Genomic DNA, 13305 nt, shown 5'->3' on the forward strand with positions numbered 1-13305 from the left:
TTTAATTTTATTTATTTTTTTAAGATTTTATTTATTTATTTATCTTTAGAGGGGAAGGAGACGGAGAAAAACATCAATGTATGGTTGCCTTTCGTGGGTCCCCTGCTGGGAGTTGGCCTGCAGGGAACCAGCCTGCAACCCAGGGATGTGCCCTGACTGGGAATCGAACCTCGATCCTCTGGTTCGCAGGCCCGCGCTCATTCCACTGAGCTACACCAGCCAGGGCCCTAATTTTTAAAAAATATTTTTATTGATTGTGCTATTACAGTTGTCCCATTTCCTCCCCTTTATTCCCCTCTACCCTGCACTCCCCCTCTCACCCACATTTCCCCCTCAACTCCCTTTAGTCCATGTCCATGGGTCATACATATAAGTTCTTTGGCTTCTCCATTTCCTATACTATTCTTAACCTCCCCCTGTTTATTCTGTACCTACCATTTATTCTTATTTCCTGCACCTTTTCCCCCTTTCTGCTTCCTCCCACTCCCTGCCTGGTCTCCCAGTCACCTCCTTGCTATGAATCTTCTCCACCCCTGCTGCCCATCTCTGCCCCTCCTACTGGTGTGGATGAATGTTTCTTCTTTAACTCCTTGGTTGTCTTATCCACACAGTTTGATTTTCTGGCAGTTCTGGTTGTTTTTTGTTTTTAAATTTGTCCTTCTTTTGATTGTGTGAGAGGCACATTGTATCTACCTATGCTTCCATCTTGCCCGGAAGTCTGAAACTGTTATATTATTTTTTTTACTTTTAATATGTTTTATTGATTATTGAAACTACTATATTATTTTTATAAAAGTATTGGTTCTGCCTGGTGTGGCTCAATACATTGAACACCAGCCTGGAAACCACAGTGTCGCTGGTTCAAATCCCAGCGACATGCCTGGGTTGCAGCCAGGTCCCTGGTTGGGGGTGTTTGAGAAGCAACCAGTGGATGTATCTCTCACGCATCAATGTTTCTGTCACTCACTTTCTCCCTCCCTTCCCATCTCTCTAAAAATAGATAAATAAAAGCTTAAAAAATATTGCTACCTACCTACCCATGGAGATATGTAGAGAGATAGTTGGACCTGCTGTTGTGGGAGGAAAAGTAAGTTTCCTCTACCCTTTTAAGTTCTGGCGTGGCTGGTAATCAAATTAACAGGAGACCGATCAACAGAAGATAAATAACCAAGGGTGTTATGGAAATGCATAAGAGGATTTTGTAAGAATATGAGACCTGAGGACAGATAGGGTAGGTAAGGTTTGTATGCCATCCTGAGCTAAGGAGAATGGGGAGGGGTTTGTAGTTTAGAACTTCAATGGGGAGGAAGGCGATTCACACAGCTGGCCATCTTTCACACTGGGACACGGAGAGGACACAGACCAAATGAGCTTGATAGGTTTCTCCCTGTTTATCACACACTAGTTCGTATTAAACTGTGGTTGTCTATGACGATGTCTTCCTTCCTGGAGCAGGCCCTCTAAATTCTTTTAAGCTATTGGGGGAAAGGTCTGTGGTTTTTCCTGAGTCTTTCATTTCTTAAAAATTACCAGCTTAGCCCTGGCTGGTGTAGCTCAGTGGATTGAGCGCGGGGCCTGTGAACCAGAGGATCGAGGTTCGATTCCCAGTCAGGGCACATGCCTGGGTTGCAGGCTGGTTCCCTGCAGGCCAACTCCCTGCAGGGGATGCATGAAAGGCAACCATACATTGATGTTTCTCTCCCTCTCCTTCCCTTCTAAAGATAAATAGATAAATAAAATCTTTAAAAAAAAATTACCAGCTTAAAATGATATCTCAAAAGGCATATTTTGGGGTGGCAAACTCTGCTTCACCTCACTGTTCACCTGGTGTTAATAATAGTTATTTCTGGCTAGACTTATTTTGAGTGAGTCTTGCGATTTTATCCTTGTGTTTTTCTGCATTATTTGAGAATTTTTTTAGTTAGATTTTTAAAATGTTTCATTCACATATTTTGATGAACTTAACCATTAATGAACAGAAGTTTAAAACTATGGTAAACTGCCCTGGCTCTTGTGGCTCAGTGAATTGAGTGCTGGCCTGCAAACCAAAGGGTCACCGGTTCAATGCCCAATCAGGGCACATGCCTGGGTTGCAGGCCAGATCCCCAGTAGGGGGCGTGCTAGATGCAATACACATGGATGTTTCTCTCTCTTCCTCCCTTGCCCTCTCTCTAAAAATAAATAAATGTTTTTAAAAAAACTATGGTAAATTTAGGCAGAATTCTAGAATCATGAACATGCCATGTTTTTTCTGTTATTACCATATAGCAATATGTTAGTCTCTGCAATTGATAAGCTTTCTGATTCCACTTAGGTAGAAGTTTAAATTAAATCAGAAGACAGTTATGGATTGTGTTTTTGTAACAGCATTGCCACCATTTCCTCAGTAAATACTTATGTATAAATCTCTATGAGATAATAAAGTCACCGGGCTATTATCATACCTTAGTCTCTTCAAAAAATCAGTGTTTTTGGTAGTGGGCTGGTGGATAGAAGGACTTTTATAGGTTAATGAGACTAGAGAGCTATAATAACTAAATGCAGTGCTGGAAGCTTCATTGGATCCAAATTCAGGGGAAAACAACTCTTGAAGATATTGGGGAAATTTTAATATGGATTGGCTAGAAGATGATATAATGGAATTGTTACCTTAAGTTTTATAATGGTCTTTTATAATGGTCTTTTGACTAGGAGATGCATGCTAGCATAGTTATTGGAAGAATATCTTGAATTCAGCAGTATACTTTGAACAAAAATAGGTAGCTAAATAGGCCTATAGATAAGGCAAATATGACAATTAATGAATCCAGGTGGTGTCATACTGTCGTTCCCTTCTTTCTACTTTCCTGCTGTTTAAAATTACTATGTAATAAAAAGTTGGAAAAATTCTAGACAAACTCATTTGCAAAAATAAGTAAATAAATATAAACAAAAGAAATTAAACAGGCTGAATGTCTTTCGACAAAATTCCTGTGTTGAAGCCCTAATCCCCAATGTGACAGTATTTGGAGATGGAGCCTTTGGAAGGTAACTAGGGTTCTATGAGGTCGTGAAGGTAGGTCTTCACATTAGGTTCAGTACCCTTATAAGAAGAGACACCAGAGGACTTGTCTGCTCTGTCTTCCTGAACATGCATGCAGTTCAGTTCTGGTGAGGGGTCTCTTCGTGGCTGCCTTCTTATAGAGGGCTCTCATGAGAACTTGACCCCCAAATCTCAGACCTCTAGCTTCCAGAAGGGTGAGGAAATAAAATTCTGCTGTTTAAACCACGCAGTGGTATTTGTTATGGCAGTCTGGAATGACTTACTTTTTCTTAGTTACACAGGAAATCCTTGACCTTACCGTAAAGATAGTTATCAGGTTTACTCAACAGAGAAAAACGGACATTTGAGTGCATTGAGCTTCTCGCTGAGATGCTAGAAAATTATACAGACTGCCTTTATCGGGAATAAATACTTCAGATTATCGGCATAGTGAGATTGTGAGCTTTCTAATTCCTTTTGGAGGAAGGAGAGTTTCAGTCTTAACCCTACTCTAGTCATCCCATTTATTGCAAATATTTGCTTATATCTTGCAACTAAAAACAATAAGAACAAGGGCCTAGTCCACCTGCATCCTTGCCTTGAGCATCAGAAGACTTCAGAATGAATCCTGTCTGCCCAGTCTCCAGTGCAGGACATTTCTGCTTCCTCAGAACTTGTTAGAACCATCTCCCAGGGGCTAAACCACATCATTGACTTCCATTCACCTCCCAATACATTGTACTGATTCATCAATAGAATTGACTCAGTGTTTTGGCATATTAAGTAAGGGCATGGAGTTTGGCTTTTTAGCTCTGCCTTTTACTTCCTGGGGGGCCTTAGGCAACTCAAACATTCCTCGTCTCAGTTTTTATATTATGCAAAATAAAGATAGTTGTTCCCACCTTCTAGTGTTGTTTTGGAGGTTAGACCAGAAAATGAATGTAAATAGATTAGCGTGACATCCAGCACAATGCCTAATCAATAATAAGCACTTAATGAAGTTAGTCATCTCATCATCACCTTTGCCATGTCAGTAAAAAATCCTGAACTCAAAGCTGTTTAGGAGATGATTGTCCACTAGGTGGCACCAGCTACAGGTAAATAAAATCTACCACCTAATTTGTATCGTGTACTGTATTTCACCAAAAGTTTGGAAGTCATATGAAGAGGCAGAAATAAAACTGCCATGGTAACAAGGAAATGTACATATATAGATGTAAATATATGTTGGCCCACAAATTAAGCATTTGATCAATAATAATTACTGAAAGCATATCTAAAACAATTCCAAGTCAAATGTGTTCTGGTTTGATTTGCAGACCCCAGGAGATTTCTCTGCAGGGATCAGCAGAGAGACTTTGAGAAACCCTTTTATTTTGCATTTTAGTGTAGTGATGTGATGCTTGGTCAGGTTTGGCTAATGACTGAGGCTTTATTTTTTTTCAAAATTTGTTCCTCCAGGTTTTGTTTTGCCGAGCAGGATGTGATTTGGGAATGACCCAGCAGAAGGCTAGAGATGTGTGTGTGGTGGGAGGAAGCTCTTGCAGGGAGGCCGAGGCAACAGACTGCTGACAGGGGGACAGAAAATTGGTTAGAAGTGCAGGAGAGTTCAGATAGGGTTTTTAGCAGGTTTTTCTATGTGGTAATGAAAATCAACAGTGCTTTTGCTGTTAGATACACTTTTCTGACACCCGAGACAATGATCTCAGGGTAAAACAGCAACAAAATGGGCTGGATGTTTGAGTTACAACACAGTTTTACTATTCTTTCTTGACATTCCTTTCTAATATCCCTAAACCTTCAAATAAAATCTTGTTGTTTAAAATATCTTGGTTATATTTTAGAAAGTTAAGAGAGAGGTTTGTGTCCATCTTTGAGCTGGATTATTACATCAATTGAAACAAATTACAGAAGTAAAGTGATAAAATGTGTGAAATGTAAAAAGACTACTACAGAATCCTCACTAATACTTAGAAAACTTAGATAAAAACCTGGAAACCTTACAGTTTCATAGGATGGAAGGTTTTGTAATTGGGTATTCAAAAGCAGGATGATTCCAGAAGGCTGGTCATGGTCAATACACTAACGCAACGGAACGCCTCTGGGCTACAGGTAGGTCAAGAACAGGAAGCAGTTGGCAAAGAACAACAGTGCAGAAGTGAAGAGGTCATGTAAACAAATATGAAGCAGAATGAAACTGATTAAAAGGAGAAATTGAAGAGAACAATGATTTCTCAGATCATGTTTCCAAGATTTATGTTTAGAAAAAATAAATAAAGGCCAGTGGCAGGCCTACTCCTTCGGTCTCCTGACCCCCACCCTAACCCATGCTCACCTCTTCGCTCTGCCTATCCCAGAGGAAAGGCAGTGCTTTGTCCTACACATGCTGACTCTGCTCTTGTCTACACACCATCAGTCATCTATCCCTGCCGTACATCTTCAGTGCCTTCACTACTAGTTCTGTTCTCCTGAAATATCAAAAAGTGGAAGTCTCTACTTTTAAAACAAAACAGAATTCTCTCTTCATTTTGCATCTTGTAATTACTGCCCTGCTCTTTCTTCCCTTTGCAGCCAAGCTTCTAGATAAAGCAGTCTCCCTGGCTTTATTTCCTCTCTTCTCTTTCTACTCCCTCCCTGCAATCTGGCCACCTACCCAACTGCAAATGGCTCCACTGAGGTTACCAGTAAAATTCACATCAAAACCACTGGGTGAGCCCTGATCCGCGTGGCTCAGGTGGGCATCATACAGCCAAGCAACAGGTCTCCAGTTTGATTCCAGTCAGGGCACATGCGTGGGGTGGGGCTCCAGTCTCCAGTAGGGGCATGCACGAGAGGCAACCGATGGAGGTTTCTCTCTCACATCGATAGTTCTCTCCCTGTATCCCTTTTTCCCCTCTGTCTAAAAATAAATAAGTAGTATCTTTTAAAAAAATCATTGGGTGGTTTTCTGCCTGAATGTAAGCTCTCTGCATCATTTGCGACTTTTAACTTCCATAATGATTGTGCACCTACTATGTGTTTGACACTGTTCTTGGCACTGAGATGTATAGATAGATGAGGTCCTGCCTCAAAGGTATGGCCAGGATAACATCAAAGTTATCCAGCCTGGGGCCAGAGCGAGGGGTGGTGAGCCCCACAACTTCAGTTGGTGGGGCAGCAAGCACTTATAAAAGCACCAACCTTTGACTAACTTCTCTGCTTGCATTGCATTCTGAATTTCAGAGTACTTGCTCGTGTTATTTACATCATATTATTAACAACTCTCTTATCAACAAAGTACCTTAAAATTGCTGAAAATGTGGTACTTTGGGAGAAAATGACCAGTCCTTATGCTCCTGGGTCTAGGAGCATATCTGGTAGGGGTTTCTACCCCTCTCCCAAAGGAGCTTTCCTTACATCCTCTTGTAGCTTTCTTTCTAGTTGTGGGGAAACTCACAGTGTACATGTAAACAAACAATAATTTCATAGAATTGTAAGTGCTATGAAGGAAACAGAGCAAGATAATGTAATATAAAACACTGCTGTGGTCTGAATATTTCTGTTCCCCCCAAATTCACACATTGAAATCCTAACCACCAAGGTGGTAGTATTAGGAGGTGGGAACTTTGGGATATAATTAGGTTTGAGGGTGGAGCCCTCATGAATGGAATATCTGCCTTTATAAAAAGGACCCCACGGAGATCCCTTGCCCCCTTCCCCCATAGAAACTGTGAAAATGTACCATCTATGAACCAGAAAGCGAATCCTCACCAGATACCTAATCTGCTGGGGTCATGGCCTCTGACTTTCCAGCCTCCAGAACTGTGAGAAATAACTGATGTTTACAAGCGATTGAGTTTACTGCATTTTTATTATAGCAATATCAATTTTATTATGAATGGACTAAGACAACTACCCATGGCATAAGGGTAAGGATGGACAACTGCTTTTACACAGCATGATCAAAGAAGGCCTCTTTGGGAAGATGACATTTAAGGTGAGAGTTAAAAAGAGTTATCTTTAGAAAAATTGGGGGGAAAGCCTGCCAAGAAGAAGGAAGAACAAGTGCAAAGGCACTGAAAACCTTGGGACATTGGAGCACCTGAAAGGCAACCCCGTGTGCCTGGAGCTTTGTTATGACAGTGGTTAGAAAGGCGGATGGAGGAGGCGGGCCTCACTCTATGAGAAGGGGTGTATCACTAGAGCGTGTTTAGGTGCTGCTAGATGCGATTCAGTAGACAGAGAAGGGACCTGAGACACAAAAGGGGGAGGACCCATAGCACAAGCACAGGGGTTTGCTTTGGTCAGAACAGAAACACACACACTTTTAAAGGTCTTTTAGTTTTAACAATGTCACTCTTAATTCTCCCCCTTCCTCTTTGTTCCTCTTCAGTCCTCTTTTCAGAACCCCCCTTAATCATGGTTGTCAGCATGGTTCTGTCCACAACTGCCTTCTAATTATCCTCTCTACCTTTTCCTCAGACAGCCTTATCCCTAACCACCAGGTTAGACTGCTCTCTTGGGCATCATACACTCATCTCCAACAGGAGATATATGAATTTTTTAATCTCCCAAATGAATTCTATTCGCAGCCCAGACCCGTCCTCTGACTTTCTGAGTTAACTATGTATTTGACACCTCCACTTGGATAGGGGCATCTTGACTTCGACATGTCCAAAGTTGGGGTTCTTGAGCTCCCCCACCCTCAGCATACAAAACACCACATGGAATGGGAGCAGGGTGTGGAGAGGGCTTCGCTCATTGGTGGGTCAAGTTCCACCTCTCCTCATAAATTCTGCCCCATTCTTTGATACAGATGTCTGAAGTTTTTCTCATTCTTATGTAAAGTAGCATTATAAACAGTACTAGGGCTCACCAATACTTCCATCTCTCCTTTCTTTCCTAGACATCTGAGAGGATTTTATCCACATCCTTGAAGTTAGACGTGGCTATGGCACTTACTTGGGCCACTCAAATGTAAATTAATATTATGCATATTGCTTCTGAGTGGAAATATTTAAGAGCAAGCACACAATTCTCCTTGCTGTCTTTTTTTCACCTCTCTGCTTTGTTGAAGTGTAGATGCCTGAGATGAAACATCCAGGAACGCTGGGCTACCACGTGGGGGAAAACTGCCCAGAGTCACTCAGACTCACAGCAAATGTGAGCCAGCAAGAAAAACCTAGAAAAAAGCCTTTATTTTGTAGGTCACTGAGGCTTTGCTTCTTTGCTTTTGAGGTGTGTGTTCATGTGCATATTGCTGTAGGTTCCTGCTAGTGTAATAAAATGTGTCCTGACTGATAGAAATGCCATGCAAATGCATATTTAAGACAGATCTCTTCTGGCTCCCACTTCCAATGAGTTGGCCACCTCTATGCCTCAATTAAACAAAAATTCTGGAGCTTCCAATGTCCCCAAACAGTCCCTCTTCAACTCTCACCAATTTCAGTTCTCATCACCATCCATTTAGTTGCTCAATCCTGAATCCAAAAGCAAGGATCATCTCAATTCCTCCTCCTTCTTCATGCCCATTTGATCACCCAGTTTCCCTAAGTATTTATCCTGGACATCTGCAATAGCCTTCTTGTTCCTGCTTCCAGTCTTAGGATATATATAATCGCTTCAAAACTAAGTTCATAAAGGGTCTACAGTAGAATTTCTTCCTCTTGCCTGTCCTCTGGCCACCTAGTTCTCAACCAGATCCTTGTGTGTCCATCGAGAGCCACTCTGCACATAGAAACAAGCAAATCTAGGTATCGCTCAGAGTAATCTTCCAAAAACACAACACTGGCCATGTTTGTCCCAGGTTCAAGTCTTTCAACACCTTCCCATTATAAACTCTCGGATTTTAGAGCCCTGTGTTGGCAGCACCCCCTGTCCTGCTGGCCTTTCAATTCCAGACCTTCAACCTTCTCAGTTGAAATTGTTCCTGTCTAGGGACTTTACCTACACTGTTCCCTCTGCTTGGACAATTTCCCCCTAGATCTGTGCATGCTAATTCTTTCCTTGAATTACTTCCTCAGAGAGTGCATAGCCTTTCCTCCCCTGTTATTCTCTGTAACAGAAGGCCCTCCACTGTTGCCTTGAAGCTCCTACCACAAGTACTCATCATATATTTACGAGGGTGTTTATTGGCAATCTCCCACATTGGACCATAGTTTCATGAGAACAAACATTGTCTATTGTCTGTGGTATGTGCTTTGTTTACCACACTGTATACCCAGCTCCTAGTTCTGTGCCAGTCACAAAATAGGCGCAGTTAACAATGAATGAATGAATGAATGAATGAATGAATGAATGAGAAACTGGTAGAAAAACTAGAGTCCTGGGGTCGGGGGGGGAGGGCAAATGATACTAAAAAGAGGAACTAGCCTCAACTATTTAAGCAAGCACTTTGGCCTTCTTATTGATTCTCCCCCAAGCACAGATTTCTGTCCTGACCTCATACTCTGTGGCTAACTGTGTCTCTGTTTAGGACAACCAGTCAATGTAGAGAAGGCGGTGGTGGGGAGGTGGCAGGGAGAAAAGCGGATGGTCACTCTCAAGGATTCAAGACCTTGGATTCCTTGGGGAGGAAGTGGCAGCAAGCACAGAGCTTTCCTTTGCCAGACCTTGTATTTTGTCACAGACATTTAAAAACTGGTTTAAACAGAGATACTAAGCAATCACTTCTCCCTTTGATTTAGGGACCAAAAATTCTTTTAGTTTTATAAGCAAGTAAAACCAGAGGAGACAATGACTCTTATGCAGAAACAGCAACCTGTTCATATGGAAATGTTAACCCCACAGTCTCATATCAGTATCTGTTTCTGCCCTGAGTACTTTAATATAGCACATGTTTTCCTAACTATAAAAGTAATGCCTCGTATCATTATAGATAATAGAATATTAAAATTGCCTTTAAAAGGATAAACTAGGGAAATAAAAATCGCATCTACGGAACAAGCTTGTTATTTCTAAGTTACAAAAGCTAATTTGTCTGCATCCATCTGTTACTCTCCCTGGAAACTAAACAACAAAAGCTTCATTCATTTCCACTTTAATTGCACCTTCTGAATTTATTTCTAGGTATCCAGGTCAGTTGAGTGGATTAGCTAAGTAATGTAACCCAGCCATTTTGCCCTTATCTCTTTCCAGAATAGAGGATAAAATCCAATACCCTTAATGTGGTTCACAAGGCCCCTCATAATCTGGCTCCAGTCCACCTCCCAGCCCCATTTCTCACCACTTCCTCCCCTTATGCACTTAACTGGGAGTTTACCAGAGAAAGGTCATGACCTCACAAGTATGTTTGAATGGCCCAGGCCTCTCCTATTCACCTGAATGCTTCTGTACCAGGGTAGAGAAGGATGACCAGGCCTCCTTTTGTCTATGGTATAGGCTTGGGGAAGTGGGTCAAAGGCCCCAGAATCTGTCCTTAAGTGTGCAGCAGTGCCACCTATTTCACAGGTGTCTCCAAGAAAGCAGCAGCCAACCAAAGGTGTCCTCCCACCAAATGTATATGTTAAATCATAATCCCAAAGTGAAGGTGTTTGGAGGTGGGGGCCTTTGGGGTGGTAAGATCAGGAGAGTAGACTCCTCGTGATGGGATTAGTGCTGTTGCAAGAAGAGGTCAGAGAGCTAGGTAGTTATGTGAGGACACACCAAGAACCCAGCCCTCGCTGAACCAGGAAGAGGGCACTCACCTTGAACCTGACCATGCTGGCATACTGATTTCAGACTTCTTGTCTCCAGAACTGTGAGAGAGAGATATTCGTGGTTTCAGCCCCTCAGTCTGTGGTAATGTGTTATAGCAACCTGACCTAAGACAAGAGTCATACCTGGTCTTCCCTCTGAAGAATCTCCGCCAACTTGCAGGGCTGGTTTGATCAAGGACTCGTGCTGTTCTTTTGCTCTAAAGCGTGACCTTCAGAGCCTCTCCTGTATGGCCTCGAGCTCCTCCAAGCTTGGGTGAGTAATGAATAAAAGTAGAGAAAATCACAAACAAGTTCTAAAGCAGAATATTAAGTTGATGACTTATCCTGGAGGTAGGAAGTATAATATGTGAGGTGTACCTCCAACTCCAGCCGTGAGTCTGGATACGCTCCCGCAGTGCTTTTTCAAAAGGACCCTCAGAAGGAGTCTTGTGCTGATGGTACGTTAAGCATCTTGATTGTGTTGGTGTTTACATACTTGGGAAGCAATACTTGGGATAAAGTTGCATAGAGACACACAAATGCGTGTGTGTATAACTGGTGAAATATGAATAATATCTATGTTTTGTACAAGTGCCAATTTCTTGAGTTTTATGTTGCTCTGTAGTTATGCCAGATGTTAACATTGAAGGGAGGCTGGGTGGAAAGTGTGTGGGAATCTTGTCATACAGTTCTTTGTAAATTCCTGTGAATCTGTATTTCAAAAGATAAAGTTTTTAAGAAAGGAGGGACTTAGAACACAAGAGTGCTTGTTCTAAGATATCAAATAGAGCATTGGAGGTGGCCTTGAAGCTGGAAGTTCCTGTGCTAAAACAGTTTCTCTGTGTCCAGGTTCAAGGACGTTCCTGAAGAAAAGAATGAAGTAGGCCGCCTCAGTCAGCAGACTCGGAATGAGTAGAGTCTGGGAAAGGTAGAAACACCCAGGGAACTCTGAATGTCTTACACACTTAGATGACTGCTGCTCACTCTGTTGGCCTCATTCAGCATCACTGCAGCTTAATTCGGCCTTTCAACAATATTTATTAAGCACCTACTGTGTGCCTGACACTCCTCACTTTTCTGGTGCCTAGGATATGTGCAGGAATGAAACAAAGAACCCTGCCCTAGAGAAGCTTATGTTCTAACAGAGAGGAGAAGCTGGGAAAGAAAATAAGTGGTAATAAGTGAATTTTAGAGCATTCTAGCTGATGATAACTATTATGTGGAAAAAAAAATAGAGTCAGGGGAGGGGGGACCAAGAATCAGGAGATAGAGTAGTGTGTGGAAGGAATGTTGCTAAATTTTCTGAGTTCTTAAATGACATGATTATATTGAAATTAATCCTCCATTTGACTTTCTTTGCCCATTACCAAATTCTCTTTCTTTATCATTCCTTTCTATTTCTTCCTGATTTCTTCTTTCTTCTTCTTCTTTTAGTTTTTAATTTTTTACATATTACATTGTATTGTTTCCATTACCATTTATCCCCTATACAACTCCCCCCAACAATGACTGCACTGTTGCCCATGTCTGTGAGCCCTTTTTCCTTTTTGCCCAGTCCCTCCATGTCCTCACCCCCACTGCCAGCCCAGAGCCCTGAGCCTGCGTTCCATCTATGAGTCTGTCTCTATTCTGCTTGTTAGTTCAGTTTGTTCATTAAATTCTACATATGAGTAAAATCATATTGCCTTTCTCTGACAATTTGTCTCTCTCTGACCGGTTTATTTCACTTATCATAATATTCTCCAGGCCCACCCATCTCCAGGCTGTCATGAAGGGTAAAATTTTCTTCTTTTTTACAGCAGAGCAGTATCTCATTGTGTAAATATCCCATAGTTGTTTTATCCCCTCATCTACTGATGGACACCTGGGTTGTCTTCATATCTTGGAGATTGTAACTAATGCTGCAGTGGACTAGGGTGCTTATGTTCTTTCAAGTTAGAGTTTCAAGGTTTTTTGGATGTATTTCCAGAAGTGGGATTGCTGGGTCATAAGGCAGTTCCATTTTTAATTTTTTGAGGTATCTCCATTCTGCTTTCCACAGTGGCTACACCAGTCTGCATTCCCACCAACAGTGCAAAAGGGTCCCCTTTCTCCACATCCTCAGCAGCACTTGTTATTTGTTGATTTATTGATGATGGCCAGTGCGAGATGATACCTCATTGTGGTTTTGGTTAGCATTTCCCTGATGATTAATGACATTGGGCATCTCTTCATGTCTATGGATCATCTGTATGTGCTCTTTGGAGAAGTGTCTATTCAGGCCCTTTGCTCATTTTTAATTGGATTGTTTGCTTTTTTGGTGTTGAGTTTTATAACTTTTTTGGCTATTAGCCCCTTATCAAATGTATCAGTGAACATGTTCTCTGATTCAGTGTGTTGTCTTTTCATTTTTTGCTGATTTCCTTTGCTGCGTCAAAATTTTTTATTTGACATAGTTCCATTTATTTTTTTTCTTTTGTTTCCCTTGCCCGAGGAGATATATCAGAGAAAATATTGCTGTGAGCAATGTCCAAGATTTTACTGTCTGTGTTTTCTTCTTGGAATTTTATGGGTTTGGGTCTAACATGACAGTACTTAATCCACTTTGAATTTATTTTTGGGTGTGGAGTAAGAAAGTGGTCTACTTTT

Source organism: Sturnira hondurensis, unplaced genomic scaffold (assembly GCF_014824575.4).
Source record: "Sturnira hondurensis isolate 20B ecotype Veracruz unplaced genomic scaffold, ASM1482457v3 Scaffold0016273, whole genome shotgun sequence".
In the NCBI taxonomy this organism is placed as follows: domain Eukaryota; kingdom Metazoa; phylum Chordata; class Mammalia; order Chiroptera; family Phyllostomidae; genus Sturnira; species Sturnira hondurensis.